The sequence below is a fragment of the Mandrillus leucophaeus genome, unplaced genomic scaffold (assembly GCF_000951045.1).
Source record: "Mandrillus leucophaeus isolate KB7577 unplaced genomic scaffold, Mleu.le_1.0 Scaffold566, whole genome shotgun sequence".
Classification (NCBI taxonomy): domain Eukaryota; kingdom Metazoa; phylum Chordata; class Mammalia; order Primates; family Cercopithecidae; genus Mandrillus; species Mandrillus leucophaeus.
In genome coordinates this window covers 636,367-656,007 of record NW_012106097.1, presented here as the reverse complement: position 1 = coordinate 656,007, position 19,641 = coordinate 636,367, and the positions used below count along the sequence as shown (strand labels likewise).

Sequence of the window (19,641 nt, the reverse complement as noted above, 5' to 3'; positions counted from 1 at the left end):
ATGCATCCTTATTGCCACTGTTAAAGACTCTCAGATTGAAATCTCCTCCCTAACCAGAAATTTCAAAATTCTGAGGAAATAATTTTTGTCCACCAAAATAAGGAATGTCTGTCTTTGGTCTTTTCAGCCCACCACCATACATATATTAAATTATATAAATTAAGTTTTGTTTAAATTAAATTTTATTCCATGTTATTTTGTGGACTATTTTTTAAATATGTTTGAGTTTGTGAGTTCCAGTACTCTACATAGAGCAAGTGTTCAGCAAATAGTGGATCACAGCCCACCAGCTATGGGAAAATGTTCTACCTCCCTATGTGCTAACTCACAAAAAGCAGCTAGATGTAGCTAGAAGATCTAAGGGCCTGGCTTTGGATAAAAATTCCCAAGTTCTGGCTCCACTTCTGTTTCCTATGAGTGATGTGACCACAGGCAAATCCCTTACTATCTGAAGCTTCAGTCACATTCTTCTGCTCACATAGGCTAACAATACCCTAGTATTATCATAGGCTTTTTATTAGTATTATCATAGGGTTCTTGTTTAGAGTGCTGCATTTAAAGTAATTGTCTCACTGCCTTTCATAAACAGCACCTAACAACTGTCATCAATTGTTATTTTCTACTACTAATGCAGCAGCACAACTAAATAACTAAATCCTTTTCTAAGGATCTTCCATAAAAAGAATCTTAAAAAAAAAAACTTACACAAAAGGGTGAAAATGTTGGTTTTTATCTGGTTTTTCTTGATATTCACATATTCAAATGCCCCACCATGAGTTCTCAAGATTCTTTCTCACAGCCAGAAGGCACACTTCATTTTTTGTTTGTTTTTAATTAGAGTTTTTTTAATTTTTGTGGGTACACAGTGGATATATATATTTATGGGTGATATGAGATATTTTGATACAGGCATGCAATTCTTAATAATCACATCAAAATAAATGGGGTATCCATCACCTTTTATCTATCCTTTGTGTTTCAAATGAGCTGATTATATTATTTTAGTTATTAAAAAATATGTGATTAAATCATTTTACTATAGTCACCGTGTTGTGCTAGCAAATAATAGGTCATATTCATGTTTTCTAACTCTATATTGTACCCATTAGCTTTCCTCAACTACCCCCAATCCCCCCACTACCATTTGCAATTGAACTTCCAATGAGTTCAATTGTTTTGATTTTTAGATCCCACAAGTAAGTGAGAATATGTGAAGTTTGATTTTCTGTGCCTGACTTATTTCACTTAACACGATGACTTACAGTTCCAACCATGTTTTTGAAAATGACAGGATCTCATTCTTTTTTATGGCTGCATAGTATTCCATTGTATATATGCACCATATTTTCTTTATTCATTGGTAGACACTTAGGTTGCTTCCAAATCTTGGCTATTGTAAACAGTGCTGCAAAAAACAGGGGAGTACAGATATCTCTTTGATATATTGATTTCCTTTCTTTTGGGTATATACTTAGGAGTGTGATTGCTGGATCATATTGTAGCTCAGTTTTAGCTTTTGAGGAACTTCCAGCTGTTCTTCGTAGTGACTGTACTAATTTACATTCCTACCAATAGTGTACAATTGTTCCCTTTTTTCCAAATCCTTGCCAGCATTTGTTATTGCCCATCTTTAGATCGGAGCCCTTTTAATTGGTGTGCAATGATCGCTCATTGAAGTTTTGATTTTCATTTTTCTGATGATCAGTGATGTTGAGCACCTTTTCCTATATCTGTTTGCCATTTGTACATCTTCTCTTGAGAAGTGTCTATTAAGATTTTTTGCCCATTTTAAAATCAGATTATTATATTTTTTCCTATAGAGTTGTTTGAGCTCCTCATGCATTCTGGTTATTAATTTCTTGTCTGATAGGTGGTTTACAGATTTTTTCTCCCATTCTGTGGGTTGTCTCCTCACTTTACTGATTATTTATTTCCCTTGCTGTGCAGAAGCTTTTTAACTTGATGTGATCCCATTTATCCATGTTTGCTTTGGTTGCCTGTGCTTGTAGGGTATTACTCAAGAAATCTTTGCCCACTCTTATGTCCTGGAGACTCCCCCCAGTGTTTTCATTTAGTAGTTTTATACTTTGAGGTCTTAGATTTAAGTCTTCAATCCATCTTGTTTTGATTTTTATATACAGCACAGGATATGGGGTCTAGCTTCATTCTTCTGCATATGAATATCCAGTTTTCCCAGCATCATTTCCTGAGTGTATGTTCTTGGCACCTTTGTCAAATATGAGTTCATTGCAGATATATAGGTTAATTTCTGGGCTCTTTATTCTGTTCCACTGGTTTATGTGTCTGTTTTTATGTCAGTACCACGTTGCTTTGCTTACTATAGCTCTGTGGTGTAATCTGAAGTCAGGTAATGTGTTCTCTTTGCTTAGAATATGGTTGGCTATTCTGGGTCTTTCATGGTTCCATATAAATTTTATGATTTTTTTTACTTCTGTGAAGAATGTCAGTGGTATTTTGATAGGAATTGCATTGAATCTATAGAGTGCTTTGGATAGTATGAACGTTTTAACAATATTGATTATTCCAATCCATGAACATAAAATTTCTTTCCAATTTTTGGTCTCCTCTTCAATTTCTTGCTTCAGTGTTTTATAGTTTTTATTATGGAGATCTTTCACCTCTTTGATTAATTCCTAGATATTTTATTTTTATTTGTAGCTATTGTAAATGAAATTACTTTTTTGATTTCTTTTTCAGATTGTTTGCTGTTAGCTTATAAAAAAACTTATTGGTAGTTTACAAAAATGCTACTGATTCTTGTGTGTTGATTTTGTATCCTGCAATGTTACTGAATTTATCAGTTCTAATCGTTTTTTGATGGAGTCTCTAGGTTATTCCAAATATAAGATTATATCATCTACAAATAAAGATAATTTGACTTATTTTTCAATTTGGATGCTTTTGATTTATTTCTCTTGTCTAATCGCTCTAGCAAGGACTTCCAGTACTGTGTTGAATAACAGTAGGAGAAAGTAGGCATCCTTGTGTTCTAGATCTTAGAGGAAAGGCCATCAGTTCTTTCCCATTCAGTATGATACTAGTTATGGGGCCTCATATAAGGCTTTTATTATGTTGACGTATATTCCTTCTATATCCAGTTTTGTTGAAGGTTTTCATAATAAAGAGATGTTGAATTTTATCACATGCTTTTTTAGCATACATTGAAATGATCATTGATCATATGGTTTTTGTCCTTCATTCTGGGATATGATATATCACATTGATTGATTTGTGTATGATGAAACATCCTTGCATCCAAGTGGGAAGAATTCCACTTGGTCATAATATATGATCTTTTTCACGTGTTGTTAAATTCAGTTTGCTATAGTTTGTTAGTATTTTGTTGAGGTTTTTGCATCAATATTCATCAGAGATACTAGCCTGCAATTTCCTTTTGTAATGTGTCTTTTTCTGCTTTTTGTATAAGGGTAATACTGGCCTCATAGAATAAGTTTGACTTTTCAGAATAGTTTGAATAGGATTGGTATTAGTTCTTCTTTAAATGTTTGGTGGAATTCAGCAGTGAAGCCATTGCGGCGCAGGCTTTTCTTTGCTGGGAAAGTTTTGTTATGTCTTCAATCTTGTTTTTTGTTGTTGATCTGGTCAAGTTTTGCATTTCTTCATGATTCAGTCTTGGTAGGCTGTATGTATCCAAGAATTTATCCATTACTTCTAGATTTTCCAACTTATTGACATATAGTTGCTCATAGTAGCCACTAATGATCTTGTTAATTTCTGCAGTATCAGTTGTAATGTCTCCTTTTTCATTTCTGATTTTAATTATTTGGGTCTTCTCTCTTTTTTTCTTAGTTAGTCTGGCTATAGATATGGCGATTTTGTGTATCTTTTCCAAAAACCAACTTTTGTTTCATTGATCTTTTGTATTGTATTCATTTCAATTTCATTTATCTAACCTCTTATCTTTATTACTTATTTTATTCTACTAATTTTGGATTTGGTTTGCTCTTGCCTTTCTAGTTCTTCAGGATGCATCGTTAGGTTGCTTATTTGAAGTTTTTCTTCTTTTTTGATGTAGGCATTTATAGCTACAAAATTCCCCCTTAGTACTGCTTTTGCTCTATCCTACAGGTTTTGGTGTGTCATATTGCCATTATCATTTGTTTTAGGAAATTTTTTAATTTCCCTCTGAATTTCTTCATTGACCCCCAGATCATTCAGGAGGCTACTGTTTACTGTTCATGTGTTTGTATAGTCTCCAAAATTCCTCTTGTTATTGATTTCTAGTTTTATTTCATTGTAGTCAGAGAAAATGCTTAATATTATTTCAATATTTTAAAATATTTTAAGACTTGTTTTGTGACCTAACATACAGTCTATCCTTGAGAATTATCCATATGCTGAGAAAAAGAATGTGTATGCTGTAGCCATTGGATGAAATGTTATGTAAACATCTATTAGGTCCATTTGGTCTGTAGCACAGATTAGGTGCAGATTAAGTCCAATGTTTCTTTGTTGGTTTTCTGTCTGCAGGATCTGTCCAATGCTGAAAGTGGGACATTGAAGTTTCTAGTTATTACTGTATTGGAGTCTATCTCTTTCTTTAGCTCTAATAATATTTGCTTTATGTATCTGGACACTTGATATTTAAAATTGTTATATCCTCTTGCTGAATTGACCTCTTCATCATTTATCTTTTCCGTCTGTCTGTATAGTTTTTGTCTTGAAATCTGTTTTGTCTGATATATGTATAGCTACTCTTGTTCTTTTTTTGGTCTCCATTGGCATGGAGTATCTTTTTCCATCCCTTTATTTTTAGTCTGTGTAAGTCTTTTTAGGTGAAGTGTGCATCTTGTAGGCAACAGATCACTGGGTCTTTTTTTAATCCAATCGGCCATTTCACATCTTTTGATTGGAGAGCTTAGTCCATTTACATTAATGTTATTATTAATAAGAAAGTACTTATTCCTGTCATTTCGTTATCTGTTTTCTTGTTGTTTTGCAGTCTTCTCTTTCTTCTTTCTTTCTTTCCTGTCTTCCTTTTAGTGAAGGTGATTTTCTCTGCTGGTATGATTTAATTTCTTGCTTTTTGTGTGTGTGTATTTGTTGTATGTTTTTTGACTTGAGGTTACCATGAGGCTTGCAAGTACTATCTTATAATCCAATATTTCAAGCTGATAATAACATAACACTGTTTGCATAAACAAAAAAATAAGCAAAATAAGAACTAATAAAAACTCTATACTTCAAATTCACCCCCTCACTTTTTAACTTTTTGTTGTTTCTATGTATTCTTATTGTACTATGTCTTGAAAAGTCATTGTAGTTAATATTTTTGATTAGTTCACCTTTTAGACTTCCTACTTAAGAGTAGTTTACATACTTCAGTTTCAATGTTATAATATTCTGTGTATTTCTGAGTAGTTACTATTGCCAGTGAGTTTTGTACCTTCAGGTAGTTACTTATCACTCATTAATGTTCTTTTCTTTTTGATTGGAGTATTCCCTTTAGCATTTCTCATAGGACAAGTCTGGTGTTGATTAAATCCCTCTGCTTTTGTTTTTCTAGAAATGTCCTTATTTCTCCTTCACATTTGAAGGATATTTTCATTGTATATACTATTCTAGGGTAAAAGTTTTTTCTGTCAGCATTGTAAGTATGTCATGCTACTCTCTCCTGGCCTGCAAGGTTTCCACTGAAAAGTCTGCTGTCAAATATATTGGAGCTCCATTGTATGTTATTTGTTTATTTTCTCTTGCTGCTTTAAGGATCCTTTCTTTATCCTTGAGGTTTGGGAGCTTCATTATTAAATGTTTTGAGGTAGGCTTATTTGGGTTAGATCTGCTTGGGTGAGGTTTTTCTTTAGGTTTCTCTAGGTCTTTCTCTAGGTTTAGGAAGTTCTCTGTTATTATCCTTTTAAATAAACTTTCTACCCCTATCTCTTTCTCCACTTCCTCTTTATGGCCAAAAACTCTTAAAATTGTGCTTTTGAGGTTATTTCCTGGATCTTGTAGGTGCGCTTCATTCTTTTTTATTCTTTTTTCTTTTGTCTCCTCTCACTGTATTTTTAAATAACCTGTCTTCAAGCTCACTAATTCTTTCTTCTGCTTGATCAATTCTGCTATTAAGAGACTCTGATGCATTCTTCAGTGTTTCAATTGCATTTTCAACTCCAGAATTTCTGCCTGATCCTTTTTAATAATTTCAATCTCTTTGTTGAATTTCTCTGATAGAACTCTGAATTTCTTCTCCGTGTTATCTTGAATTTCTTTGACTTTGCTCAACAATGGTCCCTGGTGCCTTAATTAGTTCGTTTAGTGAGGTCATGTTTTCCTGGATGGTTGTGATGTTTGCTGATGTTCATCAGTATCTGGGCATTGAAGAGTTAGGTATTTATTGTAGTCTTCACAGTCTGGGCTTGTTTGTTCCCATCCTTCTTAGGAAGACTTTCCAGGTACTCAACAGGACTTGAATATTGTGATCTAAGCAGTGTTTGCATTAGGGGGTAACTCAAGCCCAGTAATGCTGTGGTTCTTGCAGACTCATAGATGTATTGCCTTGATGTCTTGGATAATTCAGAAAAATTATCTGAATTACCAGATAGAGACACTTGTAGTCTTCCCTTTCTCCCCACACCCCACCCCCCCCCCCCGCAAAAAAAAAAGGAGTCTCTCTCTGTGTACTGAGCCATCTGGAGCTGGGAGTGGGATGACATAAGCATCCCTGTGGTCACTGGGACTGCGCTGAGCCTCACCCAAGGCCTGCTGTCACCACTACCTGGCTTCACCTATGTTCACTCAAGGCCTTAGTGCTCGGCAATCAGCAGGTAGTGAAGTCAGTTAGGCTCGTTCCTTCAGGCCCTGAGCAGGCCCAGAGATTCTGTCCAGGAGCTAGGGTCTGGAGTCAAAAACCTTAGAATTCTACCGGTGCTCTATTGTGTTGCAGTTGAGCTAGCCTTCAAATCACAAGTCACAGTCCTTCCCACTCTTCCCTCCCCTTTTCCACAGGTAGAGGAGGCTTACCCCATGGCCGCCACCACCACAGTTCCACGGGGAGTACTGCCAAGCTACCACCAATGTTCACTGAAGGTCCAAGGGCTCTTTAGTCAGCTTATGGTGAATGTTGCCTGGCCTGGGACTCATCCTTCAGGGCAGTGGGCTACCCTCTGGCCCAGCACAGGTCCAAAAATGTCATTCAAGAGCCAAGGCCTGGAATGAGGGACTCCAACAGCCCACTTGGTGCTCTATTATACTGTGGTCAAGCTGGTACCTAAGGTGTGAGACGAAGTCTCATTTACTTTTTCCTCTGCTTTTCTCAAGCAGAAGGATTCTCTTCCCATAGCTACTGGAGCTGCAAATGTGCTGGGTAACCAGAACATCTCATAGTCTCATCCAAGGCCCATTCAGGGCCCAAGACCTCTTTACTTATAAGGTGATAGATCCTGTGAGGACTGGGTCCTTCCCTTCAAGGCAGTGAGTTCCCTTCTGGCCCAGGGTATGTCTAGAAATGTCATCTAGGAGCTAGGGCCTGGAAATGGGGCCTCACAACTCTGATCAGTGCCCTATCCTACTGTGGCTGAGCTGTATCCAAGATGTAAGACAAAAGTCCTCTATACTTTTCCCTCTCTTCTCTTCAAGTGGAAAGAAGAGGTCTCTTTTGGAACTGAGAGCTGTTTCACCTAGGGTTGGGGGAGTAGCAGTATGAGCACTTCCTTAGCTTCCCCAGATGGTGTCTCGGTAAGTCATGTGCCCCCAAATCCACTGGCTCTGAGCCAGCTCAGCACTAGAACTTGCAGTACTTGTAGCCTAGACTGTCTTTCAAACTTATTTAGGGCCCCAAAGCACTTCAGCCCATGGTAGCAAGGCTTGCTAAAACTCCAGTTCCAACCACTGGGGTAGATGATTCCTCTCTGGCTAGGGCTTGTTTAAATAGTCCCTCCATGGTCAGGTATCAGGTGAGTTCAGATTGGTTTTGCTTTCCGCTGTAACAGGGCACCACTGAGTTCAATGTATAGTCTCATGATCACTGCAGTCTCTTTTTTCAAGCACACAGGTTTCTCTACGCCATGCAGCCACTGTAGAGGGATGGGGTAGGGGTGGTGTCAACAATTCAATAGGGTCTTTCCCATTCTCTTCAGTGCCTCTTTCAAAGTTATGAAGTTAAAACCAAGTACTGTGAGTAATCACCTGATTTTTGGTAAGTCTTACAAAGGAGCTTTTTATACTTGTTGAATTTGGTGTTCCTGGGAGGAGGGAGGGCAGGGAGATGATTGGTGGGGCCTTCTATTCCAACTTCTCGCTCTGCCCCTTTGTCCCCAAAAGCACACTTTGAAAAATGAATAACATCTTTAATGTTAAGGTTTTTCCAGAGATGGACAGAGTTAAATAAATAGGTAATAAACATGCCAGCTGTGAAATTAAAGAGAAATGTGTTCCGTGGTTACATTCTTGGATTTTCGTAGTGAGATTGCTTTGAGGTGTCACTTCCAAGATGAATTTTTCATTTGGGCAAAAATCCTCTCTAATTTAATAGGCCTTTAATGATATAGTAGAAAAAAAGAAGAAGAATTATAGTTCATTAAAAATAAGTCAATATTAAGATTATAAAATCTTTTCAACTTTAATTGATATATTAAGAGGAGCCAAAGGCCATATTTCTAAAGACTCGGCTTTATACAGACAGAAGATGAATGTAGCTGTCATAAGAACTAAAGACAACACCTTTTACATTTTATTCTACATAAATTCTAGGGATTACTGTGAACTTATTTAGCTAAGGTAGGCAGAAAGGCTTTTCTCAGAGAGTGAAAAAGACTGACCACTTCAAATGAGAGAACTTACTTTTATTTTTTTTCTGAGTAGTCACTTCTGAAAGATTTTATAGCTTACTTGATTTGATCCCCACATGCCCACCAAAATATATCAGGATTACCAACATCTACTTGATGATCAGTTTCAAAGATGGGGCCAAGAATATCTGAGCTGTGGAGACCTTAATGGGTATGCAAATCTCTCTTCCTTCAAAAATGTGTCTTGATATATAAAATAAGGATAACAGTAACTATTCATTCAACTTTTCCAGAGCCCCATCAAAGAGGGGATTTCCTGAAATGGTGGTAAAAGTTATTCTTGGCTAATGGACTTGAAAGGGGTGAGATTCCTTGGCCCTACTTGGCTTGTGGGACAAGAATTTAAATATTGTTTAGGGGCTTCATAGAACGCTTCCTCAATGATGTTTAAATTAGAGGCATTTAATCTTGTTTCAAACTGAAAACTGGACATATATGAGCAAAGGTAGTAATTAACCTGGGTAATAGTGCATTTATTAACAGCTCCCCTCCTCCATTTGCACCCCATCTCCCAAGAAAGAAACCAATCACAACACAAGAAACCGTCAGAGTAAAATAGAATACCAAGATGGCTTTCTGTGATTGTGGGCAATGAAATGTCTATGATAAATCCAGAGAGGAAAAAATCTAAGGCCCTAAACCACTCACTGAGTTTAGCAGTGACAGTTCTGGAAGTTGGCATCTGAAAGCTGAGATCTAGTGAGAGCAGGCTACCTGCACCAACACCCTTCACCTCACACTCGCAGACTGGCCCTAACCCCTTCTCTCAATGCATAAAATTATCGCAAGTAGAATAGAAGTCTTATTGCCTAAAAGCTATTTGGTGAGAGAGAGCTTTATTGTTAGCTTTTAAATTGATGTTTCAACTACTTGGCTATGGTGGTGAAAAATCCTATATAGTTTTTTATGCACCTCTATACCACAAAATGATTTTTTTCATGCACTAAGTTACTTAAAACTTCTTTAATTAATTTTATTTTGTTAAAGTATCTTCTAATCTCTTAAGGCCTAAAAATCACAAACCAAATACTTCTACTATCCTGCAAAACAGCGGCTAATGGGTAGCCCTAGAATTATATTTGCCTTCAAAATTAGAAAGAAAATATGGATAACCTTTTTCACTCAAGACTTGTGAAGCATTAATACTGAATACTGGAGCATTACAAGTAACATACTATTAAATTTCAGGCAAGCCACTTAACCTCTCTGCCCCTTTCTCCATCTGGAAATTCAGGAGATAAGTAGCCCACATCAACAATACTGCTTCAAAGACAAACTGGTACAAGATTGGAAAGCACTTTACAAATATTAAGTGCTCTGTAATTACTTCTTGTTGTGACAAACTCTATTTTCAGTCCTGTCCAGGAAACAACAAAGAAATGCCCCCTGACTTCCAATCTAAATTGAACAGTACAATCTGGACAAAAATACAGCAGGAAGGGAAATTAGTCTTAAGTAGATCTTTGGCTACTGTGAAAATTGCACTTCTAGGGAGAAATTTGGAGAAGAAATTTTGATGTATTGAAAGGGGTTGTGAAATTACAATAATGCTACACCAGTAACTGATTCTTTTCTTTCTTTTTATATAGCCCAACACATATCTCCTCAAAAATTCTAACTCGAAATGGATACTACAGCTAGGGTAGATATTTTAATAAATGTAAGGCATTGCTACAAGAACAGAGGAAGAATTATCCTCTGTTTCTATCCTGAAGTTTCACAAATTTGAACCTTGAAGTTTAGTTCACAAATAAAATTTTCTTGCTTATGAAGGTTGTTAAACTGACAAGTTATTTAACCAACAAGGTAGCCTTGATAAAACATTATATTCTCAACTGTTTAATTGATCAATTAATCAACTAATGTTTATTGACCACCTACCACTATGTGTGAGCTCTTATGTGCAATACAATTTTTAAAAAGAAAAAAAAGGAAAAAAAAGAAAGATAATAATTCTTGCTCTTAAGAGTTCTGAATCTAACTGGACAGATAAGACACATACATGAGACGAGATAAGTGGCACCACCAGGTTGTCATTGATACGGGCCAAATGGCTAGTTCAGACTGTAAGTGGGAGACCAAGGGGACAAACATCTCTGGGCTAGGGTGGTCAGGGAAGACTGAACAAGCAGGATAAACACAGGATCTTGGTGGACTGGAGCAAGCAGCGTGGCAGAGTGGGGAATGGAATGGTAAATAGGTGGTTAAGAGTAGGAGAAATGTTTGTGAGAAGAGAAGAACGAATTTGAAGATGGCTGGGTGAAGCAAGGAAAATCAAAGTATAAACAAACTGTACCCTTTCTCTTTCTCTCTCTCTCTCTCTCTCACACACACACACACACACACATGCATACACTGTGCGTGTGTGTGTCGGAGAGAAAATATTCAGAGGTAAACGTGCCACAAGTTTAACCTTTAAATATTAAACAAATTTAGGTTTTCATTGTTTTTCCTCCCTCATCTGCCCCTTCCTCCTTCCCTCTCTCCCTCCTTTCTTTCTTCCTCCCTCCCTCCCTTTTCTACCCCCTTTGTCTCTCTCTCCCACTTTTCCTTCCTTCTTTCCTTTAGCCCTGGTCTGCTTAGGAATTGGAATACCTGTCACTTTCAATAGTCCTTGGATGCAAAAACTCAGAAATTCTTGTGACTGCTTCTGAAAAATTCCAGGGCTTCTAGGTCTCCAGATTCCAGAATCCGATAAAAAAGAAGCTCAAGAAGCCACTTAGGTTAGCTCCTCTGAAACAAGTTTGACATCGGACCCCTGCAACAACTTAACAGCTTTCTGGGCCAATCCCAATATAGCTTTGATGCTATTAGAAGAAAACAACTCTGGGAAATCTTCAACTTACTCTATTCAGAAATGAGACCTAAATCTCTCAGATCATGATTGATTTTTGGCCATTTGTTAAATGTGTTATTAAATGTGTTATTACACATCAATGAAGTATTTTGGTAAAATGCTGACAGCCTCATGTTGAAGACCTAATTTTAAGTTCAAGAGCAGGCTGCAGGTCAGCAGAAACTAGCTGTGTACATTGCAGTGTCTTCCCCAGTGCTATCCCAGGGACATCAAGGGAGAACAGGAGAGGAGAGAAAAGGGAAGGAAGGAAGAGAATGTCTTTCATTAAGGACTCGCATAGGAAATTACCCAAAATGTAAGTTGAGGTGCTAAAGAGCTCGTGTTGACTCTTTTAGATTCCTGATATGTTACATTCACAAATAGCAGCCGTGTCAACTTACTGGGTATTGAAGAAAGGAGGACGGTGGGAAACAGACACACACATGCACACCAGTTACCACCAACATACATTATGCATACAGAAGGTTCTAATTTAGAAAATGAAGGAACTAACATTCATTTCTAGAATAACAGAAAACTATAATTCACTGAACAATAGAGCAGTCATTTTGATAATCATTTTGTTGTAATAATTGTGTTCTTTAATGTAAGCATTTTCATAAAATATATCTTTTGCTTTTCAAACAAAGCATTTCAATCATCAAAGTAGGTCACTGTGGCTTTGAGGACAGTTTACAAATTGGCTTGACTCTGGAGAAAACTTTTGAAGAAAACTCTGTAATGTATAGAAGCCTTTAAAATTGAACTTTATTTGGATTTATGGCATTTGGAAAAGTGGTCTATAAAAAAATTTGGAATTAGGCCCCATCATATCCATAATCTTTGGGGAAAACTAAGGACATTATTATAATTAACTTTTCTTTCAATGAATTTACTGGAATTAATGAGCAGTTTTTATTCTCTTAGAAAAATTCAACACACAGCTATACATTGAACTAAAATAGAAAAATCAAGATTATTGCATTAGATCAAGCAGTAACTTTATTTTAAAAACCTAATAAAAAGCAATTTGCTATGAAGTCTTTTCTTCAAGATGTTTATTTGCCCTAGTATATTCATTTTCTTACTGCAAGAGATCAAGGTTGAGGTTCTTCATACATCTAGAGTTGATCCTCTCTCTCAGTCTCCCCTCTCTCTCCCCCTCTCCAGCTCTGTCTCCCCTCCCTCTTTCTCTCTTGGCAATTCTCCTGAAATGCCTAAAGCAAAAGGGGGTTATTGATGTCTTCCAGGACTTTAATTGCAAGAACAGCTTTATCTCCTAGGCAGACAGATACTACACAAATGTTTGGTTTGCTGCGTATCACACAGTTAACAAGGTTCTTACAGGTTCAAGGAAAATAGATTGTAAGACTTTGCCAGGAGGACTTAACATTCTGGAAAACAAATGAACAGATAATTCTGAAGAAACTGAAATTTTAAAAAATAACCAGTAGTTAGACATAATCCTACAAAAAGTGGTAGAGTGAGAGTTTTTTAAAAAGATGAGAATAAACGTAAAAGGCAACGAAAGAGGTTGTTTTTAAATTCTTAATCAGTAAGTACAACTATTCTTAGAAAATGGTCTGTGCATTGTAATTGCCCTTCTTTCTGATCTAACAATCCAATCGTTTTATTCCAAAGTGTTTAAACTATAGAAAAACCTGATGAAAATAGCTCTTTCATCAGACTTGCATGTTTCAGTTGAATGCTAAGTACATCTTTCAACTAAGCTTTAAACATGCAGTTCATCTGGAAGCTGGGCGGGTATCTCTTCCATGCTCTTTCCTTGCACTGCCACCAGGAAAAGAAATAATGAAGTGTCTTCATATGCTCACTGTGTGCATGTGTCCAGACTGCTTTTACAGACTTACCAATGGGCTTTATTTGTGCGTAAGTTACAAGACTCTGACATTTACGACCCTCCAGGCAAATGAGAGCAAAACGAAGAGATTCTCAATCTTAAAGCTGTTTACCAGCTGCTGGAAAATGTCGGCTTTGGGCACCCACAACCCATACAAAATTCGAAGGTATTAGAGCTGTCCCTTCTTGTGTCAAACCATAAAACACAAAAGCTGCACAATGGCTGCAATATATTGCCAAACTAAATTAACACATGAGGCAGAAATGACTGTACTTCTGTGAGAAATGGAGTCTTGAAAGGCCAGTTCTTTCCTCAGATCCCACGAGTTAAAGTGCTGAAAAGCAGACATTGTGGTTATGGTTCCCCGCCATGTGATGTTTGTTGAATTCTCACTGGATATCCTAAAACACTTAAGCCTAAAGGGTTTAGGATGTCTACAGAGGCCGTAATTTGGAGACAACAACTTTATCTTTGTGGGAGATGCAGGGTACAATACAAATGTTTGTTGAGTTCCTTCTCTCTTCCTTGACAAGGAGCTTATTAAACAGTTCTCAAGCAGATTTTATGGGAAAGTAAATGATTTCATGGAGAAGAATTCTCATGGCTTAGCATGCTAAAGCTAGAGGCTTCAGTCAGGTGACACTCCAGGTTTACAGGGAATTGAAGGCAAGTTGGAACGCAGTTCATCAAATGTCAATAAGGTTTGAGAAGTATACTTGGATGTGGGGCTTGAAGGAAGATGCCAAGAAATTGCAGACCTGGGAATGGTCACAAAGAGAGAGAGATAAACATGCCAGGTGAATGTAGAAGGTGAGAGGAGAGGTCACAGGGTACCTAGAGATTTTCTAATCCAAAGACTATTCTTCAGGTTGGAGAAATTTCTCTTACATTAAAGAGACTACTTGGGCCATAAGTGTTTAGGATGGATAGTCAGAATAATAGAATTTTCAAACTGCTAGGAATGTGATATATTTCTAAACCATACATATTTATAAACCATCCTACCTCTGCTTTTGTTTTTCCAGGGCCTTCCCATTGCGTTTCAAATGAAACCCATGGTTTGGCCTTCCTTGTGCCTCCACAGCCCTGCAGCATGTGGCCTTTCAGGCTTTGCCTCAGCCTGCTCTCCCTGGGGCCCCTCCCGTGTCAGTCCTCAGGCTGACCTGTCTTGCCAGCCTCAGTGCCCCTGGCCATCATGCAGCTTCAGCCTAATGTTCTTTCTTCACCTTTCATTGGATTCATTGTGTTTGTGTTTAGTCTACTTCCACTACACAGTGAGTCCCATAAGGTCAAAAACCATGCCGCTCTCATTCTCCATTTTGCCATCAACATGTATCATAATACCTGGCTTCTGGTAGTTGCTACACAAATACTTGTTCAACAGAAGAATACGAATGAGGTCACTGGGGTCAAAATAGGTAGAGTAATTTCCTCAGACTCTCCCAAATCATTAATAGCAGAACTAGGCTAAGAACTCAAGTTTCCTAAGAAATACTGATTTCTAAGCGTGGTTAGAATATTCTCAGGTAAGAGTTCATTGACATTTCTGCAGTTAGCATTTATGCTTTTGGAGAGATTTGGGAGGAGAAGCTTTTTTTTTTTTTTTCAGGACACTATTGAACCCAATTGCTGTATGAGCATCAGGAGGGTAAACTGGGTTGTATATATTGTAGTCGTTTCTCCTTGGCCGTGTTCCACCTCCCAAATCCTCTTTAGGGTTTTCATCCTATTTGCTCTTGTCCAGAGCTACTCCTTGAATCCTATGCGCACTGGTCCTCACTCTCTGATTTTTCTTCTTTTCTTATCGTTAGTACATGCTCTTCTCTGCCCTTTGGAATGTCCTATCTATGCACCAAGGTAATTACTTTGGGATAGAATTGCAGCTTTTTAATTTCCAGTGCTTATTTATGGGAAGGGCGAGGGGAAGCAAGACAGAGGGAAGGGACAAGGTGGTTAAATAGCATTCTGTTGTCAGCCTAGGTATGAAGCTAGCCCTTTATTAGATGTTATCTTGGCTCTGCCTGTGTTAGAGAGAGATAATTTATTTACTTTTTTGTTAATATTTTAAAAGGAAATCTCGATACTGGTTTTGTAACTCCCCAGAGAATCTTCAGTAGCATAAAGGGTGTTACAAAATTCTAAAGTCTCAAGAAGCAAAACCACTTAAACTAATAAACATGTCATATAATACTTTGTGGGGCCTGGGGAAGGATAATATCATGAAATCAAGCAATGATCAGCTTTTTAAAACTCCCAAAAGGACAATCATCACAGGCTGAGTAATTTGTTGTTGGTGTTAGTTTTGTTTTGTTTTCTTAGTTTCATCTTTCCTCCATAATTATCCTGTTTGTGCTCATAAATGCTTTTGTGGGAATAATATTTACGAATAATAGCTACTTTTTACTGAATACCTACTGTGTGCCAGGCACTTTACATTGTCTCAAATCCTTATCATAACCTTAATAGGTAGATATGGTTATTCATATTTCAAATGAGAAAATTAACACCTAAAGAAGTTATGTAAGTTGCTCAAGATCACATAACAAGGACTGTCAGACCACCCAAGCCTGTACCTACCTTCAGTAGCTGTGCCCTAGGGTGGCTGGAGATCAATGTCCATTGGCCCAAATACACAATCTAAGGAAAAAGTCTTGTGTTTGTTATGCAAAGCCTGCTTCAAAATAATTCACTTGATCTTCTCATCTCTCTTCCAACAAATTTGCCACCTTGGGGTTCATTCTATGTAGAAATTCTAGACGTGAAAGTACTTTGCAATATGTCATGTTATATGCAAACAAAATTAAGTAAATTTGAACTTGAACCACTGGATCAGAGTCTAGTGTACTGGATATTATATCAAGGCCAGCAGACTAAATTTTTAAATAGCAAACAGCCTTTTTACTTATTTTCTCAAGCTCTCCATATATCTATGATGCTCTTGTTTGGTGTTACCTACCCAATTGTGAACTGCACTAAGACATGGGGTAGGCTGAGCCTGGTGGCTCATACCTGTAATTCCAGCATTTTGGGAGGCCAAGGTGGGAGGATCACTTGAGCCCAGGATTTTGAGACCAGCCTGAGCAATATAATGGACCTTGTCTCTGCAAATAATAATTCAAAAAAAAAAAAATTAGCTGGGAGTGGTGGCACATGCCTGTGGTTCTAGCTACTAGGGAGGCTGAGGCAGGGGGGTCACTTGAATCTGGGAGGTTGAGGCTGCAGCGAGCTATGATTGCACCACTGCACTCCAGCCTGGGCGACACAGTGAGACTGTCTCAATAACAACAATGGCAACAACAACCAAAAGATATGAGGTACATATTTGATCTTTCAGAAAGCATCAGGCTCTTGGGGAGCCCACAACCATAGAACTTCTTTGTTTAATATAAACACAGACAGAAACTCAAATAAATGTGTCTAATTTACGTTCATGTTTCTATCGTTTCATTGCTGGCAGTGATAGCCAGAAACTGAGGACCCTGAAGTCGCCTTTGATACAAATTCCCTCTCCCAGAGTCCTCTCTACACCTCTGGCCCCCTCACAGTGAGCTTCAACATTCCTCACAACCAAAAAACACAACAAAGCTGGGCATGGTGGCTCACGCCTATAGTTCCAGCACATTGGTAGGCCTAGGCGCGTGGATCACTTGAGGTTAGGTGTTCAAGACCAGCCTAGCCAACATGGCAAAACCCAATCTCTAATAAAAATACAAAAATTAGCTGGGCATGGTGGTGCATGCCTGTAATCCCAGCTACTTAGGAGGGTGAGGCAGAAGAATCACTTGAACCAGGGAGGTGGAGGTTGCAGTGAGCCGAGATCACACCACTGCACTCCAGCCTGGGCGACGGAACAAGAGTCTTTCACAAAAAAAAAAAAAAAAAAAACCCATGCCTCTTGGAATTTAGGCAATGTATGATTAGGCAAGTATTAAAAGTTATTTTAAAGCTAAGTAATAATATTTGGTGATACTTTTGGTCAACTAAAAAAAGCAGAAAGCAGAATTTTCTCTCTGCTATTGTGTCAAAAGAGTATTTTAGAAATATTAAAGGCCTCCCCAGTGTTTCGTTTTCTGCCTTGACCTTTGCCTTCATTCAAACACCAGATTAGACCTTCATCTCAGGAAGAACTCAGGATGGCAACAAGCACCAAAAAGGAATCTTTTCAGATTTCTACATTTTTTAAGTCTAGCTCCTTAGGAGAACTCCTTGTCTCCTTCGGAGACTCAAACTAGAAAAAGATTGGAAAAGGAGAGTTGGAGAAGCAGAGAGGGCGGTGGCGTCGTTAGGTACCCGAGAGATGGGTCTGCGCTTTACTCCACAGGCTGAGCTTGGGAAAGGAGGCAAGACCCTGAGAAGAAATGGCAGCATGAAAAGCATTGGGGAGGATGCAGAGTTCCCAGCCCCCGCACACTGTGGGCGTTGAAAAATGATCTCCTCACACCCCAAAATAGCACAGAGGAGGCCCTGAAACCAGATGGGGCCGCGTGGGTGGAAACAAGGGGGTTTTCTTCAGTGGCTGGCACTAAACAGCACCTAAGGAACAATCAGGATGAAGGTCTCAGCCGATGCCGCTGCGGCTAGAGGACGGTGAGGATTTGATGCAACTCAGGGAAAAGTGGGGGAGGCTTGGCAAGAATGGAATTTGAAACAGAAATCAATGTATGGAGTCAGAGGAAAGTGTAGTAGGTATTTTGCTTTTCTGCATTTAAGGACTAAATTTTATACCTCCTAACCTGTGATTAAAACAAGAGATGAGGAGTGACATTAGAAAATGAAGAAAATTTGTCTGGATTTCTGTGAACCTCCACTTCTTCGAAAGAAGAATAATTAAAATGTTTAGAACCCAGAATTAGTGTGCGCAGAAGCAATAATAGACTACTATCTAATATATTAAAGTAATTATTTGTTGAGGTCATTAGATTGTAAATTTTTCTTTCCTTTTTATTTCCCATGTTTATGGAGATTTTTGTTGTTGTTCCTGTTGTTTTAAGAAATAAGATGAAGAGAAAGGACCGAGCAAAAAAGGAAGTAAAGAAAGAAAAAAGACAGTAAGAAAAAAGGACTTTTAAGTAGTATTGTGTAGTTAGAACATATTAGCTGTGGTTTAAAAAAAATGAGGTTGGAAATGTGAATGGGGAGAAATTTTAAAGCATCTAAAGTTTCAGACTAAGAAATGTGGACTGTATTCTGTAATCAATGAAGGGCCATGTGGACTGCATCCTGTAATCAAGGAAGGGTTTTAAATATTGGAGTAACATGGTCAAACCTATGTTTAAAAGCATTCTGGTCATTTCGGAGTGAGATTCCTAAGAACAAAGGCAGTGAAATAATTCCCAGACAATTGCAGTAACATAGACATAAAATCATGGGGGCACCCAGGCAGCGGCAGCAGGGATGAAGAAGGAGGAGTGGATCAAAATTTTTAAAGAGGTAGCAACTTAGTTAATGATTGGTTCTGAGAGAGAAAAAAAAAATCATTGCTGAGACTATCCTGATGTATGGAATCTTCAGCCACAGCTTGAAAGTGCTCCTGTTTTAAGAGGAGATTAAGCATCTTGAGTGTCATTTTGAAACTGGACAGAATTGAAGACTGCTAATGAATGTTGGCCACTTAGCAACCACAAAGCAGCTTTGGGCAACAGCCACAGACGAGCTGTCCTGTGGCTCTGAGCCACCTACTCCCTCTACTCTAAGCCACCTGACAGCTGATGGGAAATGCCTCCAGCCAGAGCTCAAATAAAGCCCTGAAACTTCCAGAGCGTCACTAGGAGGACACTCTCTTCACTGGGAAGGGAAGAGCTGAGTCCAGAGCCCCTGACTCCATTTCCTAATCCATTCCCTTGCACGACATTCTGTCCCAGTGAAGTGTGAGATGGCCACAATGATCTTCCCTTTTTGCTCACAACAAGCAGAAACAAGGCCAGTGTGTTCAAACCAGTGTTTATTGAAGGCTCAAGGATTACACAAAGTAAATACATCTGGAGAGCAGCATGAATCCTGGTAACTCTTAAGACACAGCTCACTCTCTGAAGATCACAAGGCCCATCTCATCTTTGTGAGCCCCTGGAAAGAAGTGAGAACAGCCTGTATTTTCCATCCATGGTCCCACATTTCTT

General features: G+C 38.2%; 1 long non-coding RNA gene across 1 annotated transcript in view; it reads right to left on the bottom strand.

Annotated features, from left to right (window-relative positions):
• LOC105552588 overlaps window positions 1-18,320 on the bottom strand; it is a 31,296-nt gene extending 12,976 nt beyond the window's left edge. Inside the window, exons 1-2 of the long non-coding RNA XR_001008036.1 lie at window positions 17,816-18,320; window positions 16,535-16,626 (exon numbers count right to left, since the gene is read on the bottom strand). This is a non-coding gene — a long non-coding RNA (uncharacterized LOC105552588). The remainder of the gene's footprint in view (window positions 1-16,534; window positions 16,627-17,815) is intronic.
• Window positions 18,321-19,641: the final 1,321 nt, after the last annotated feature.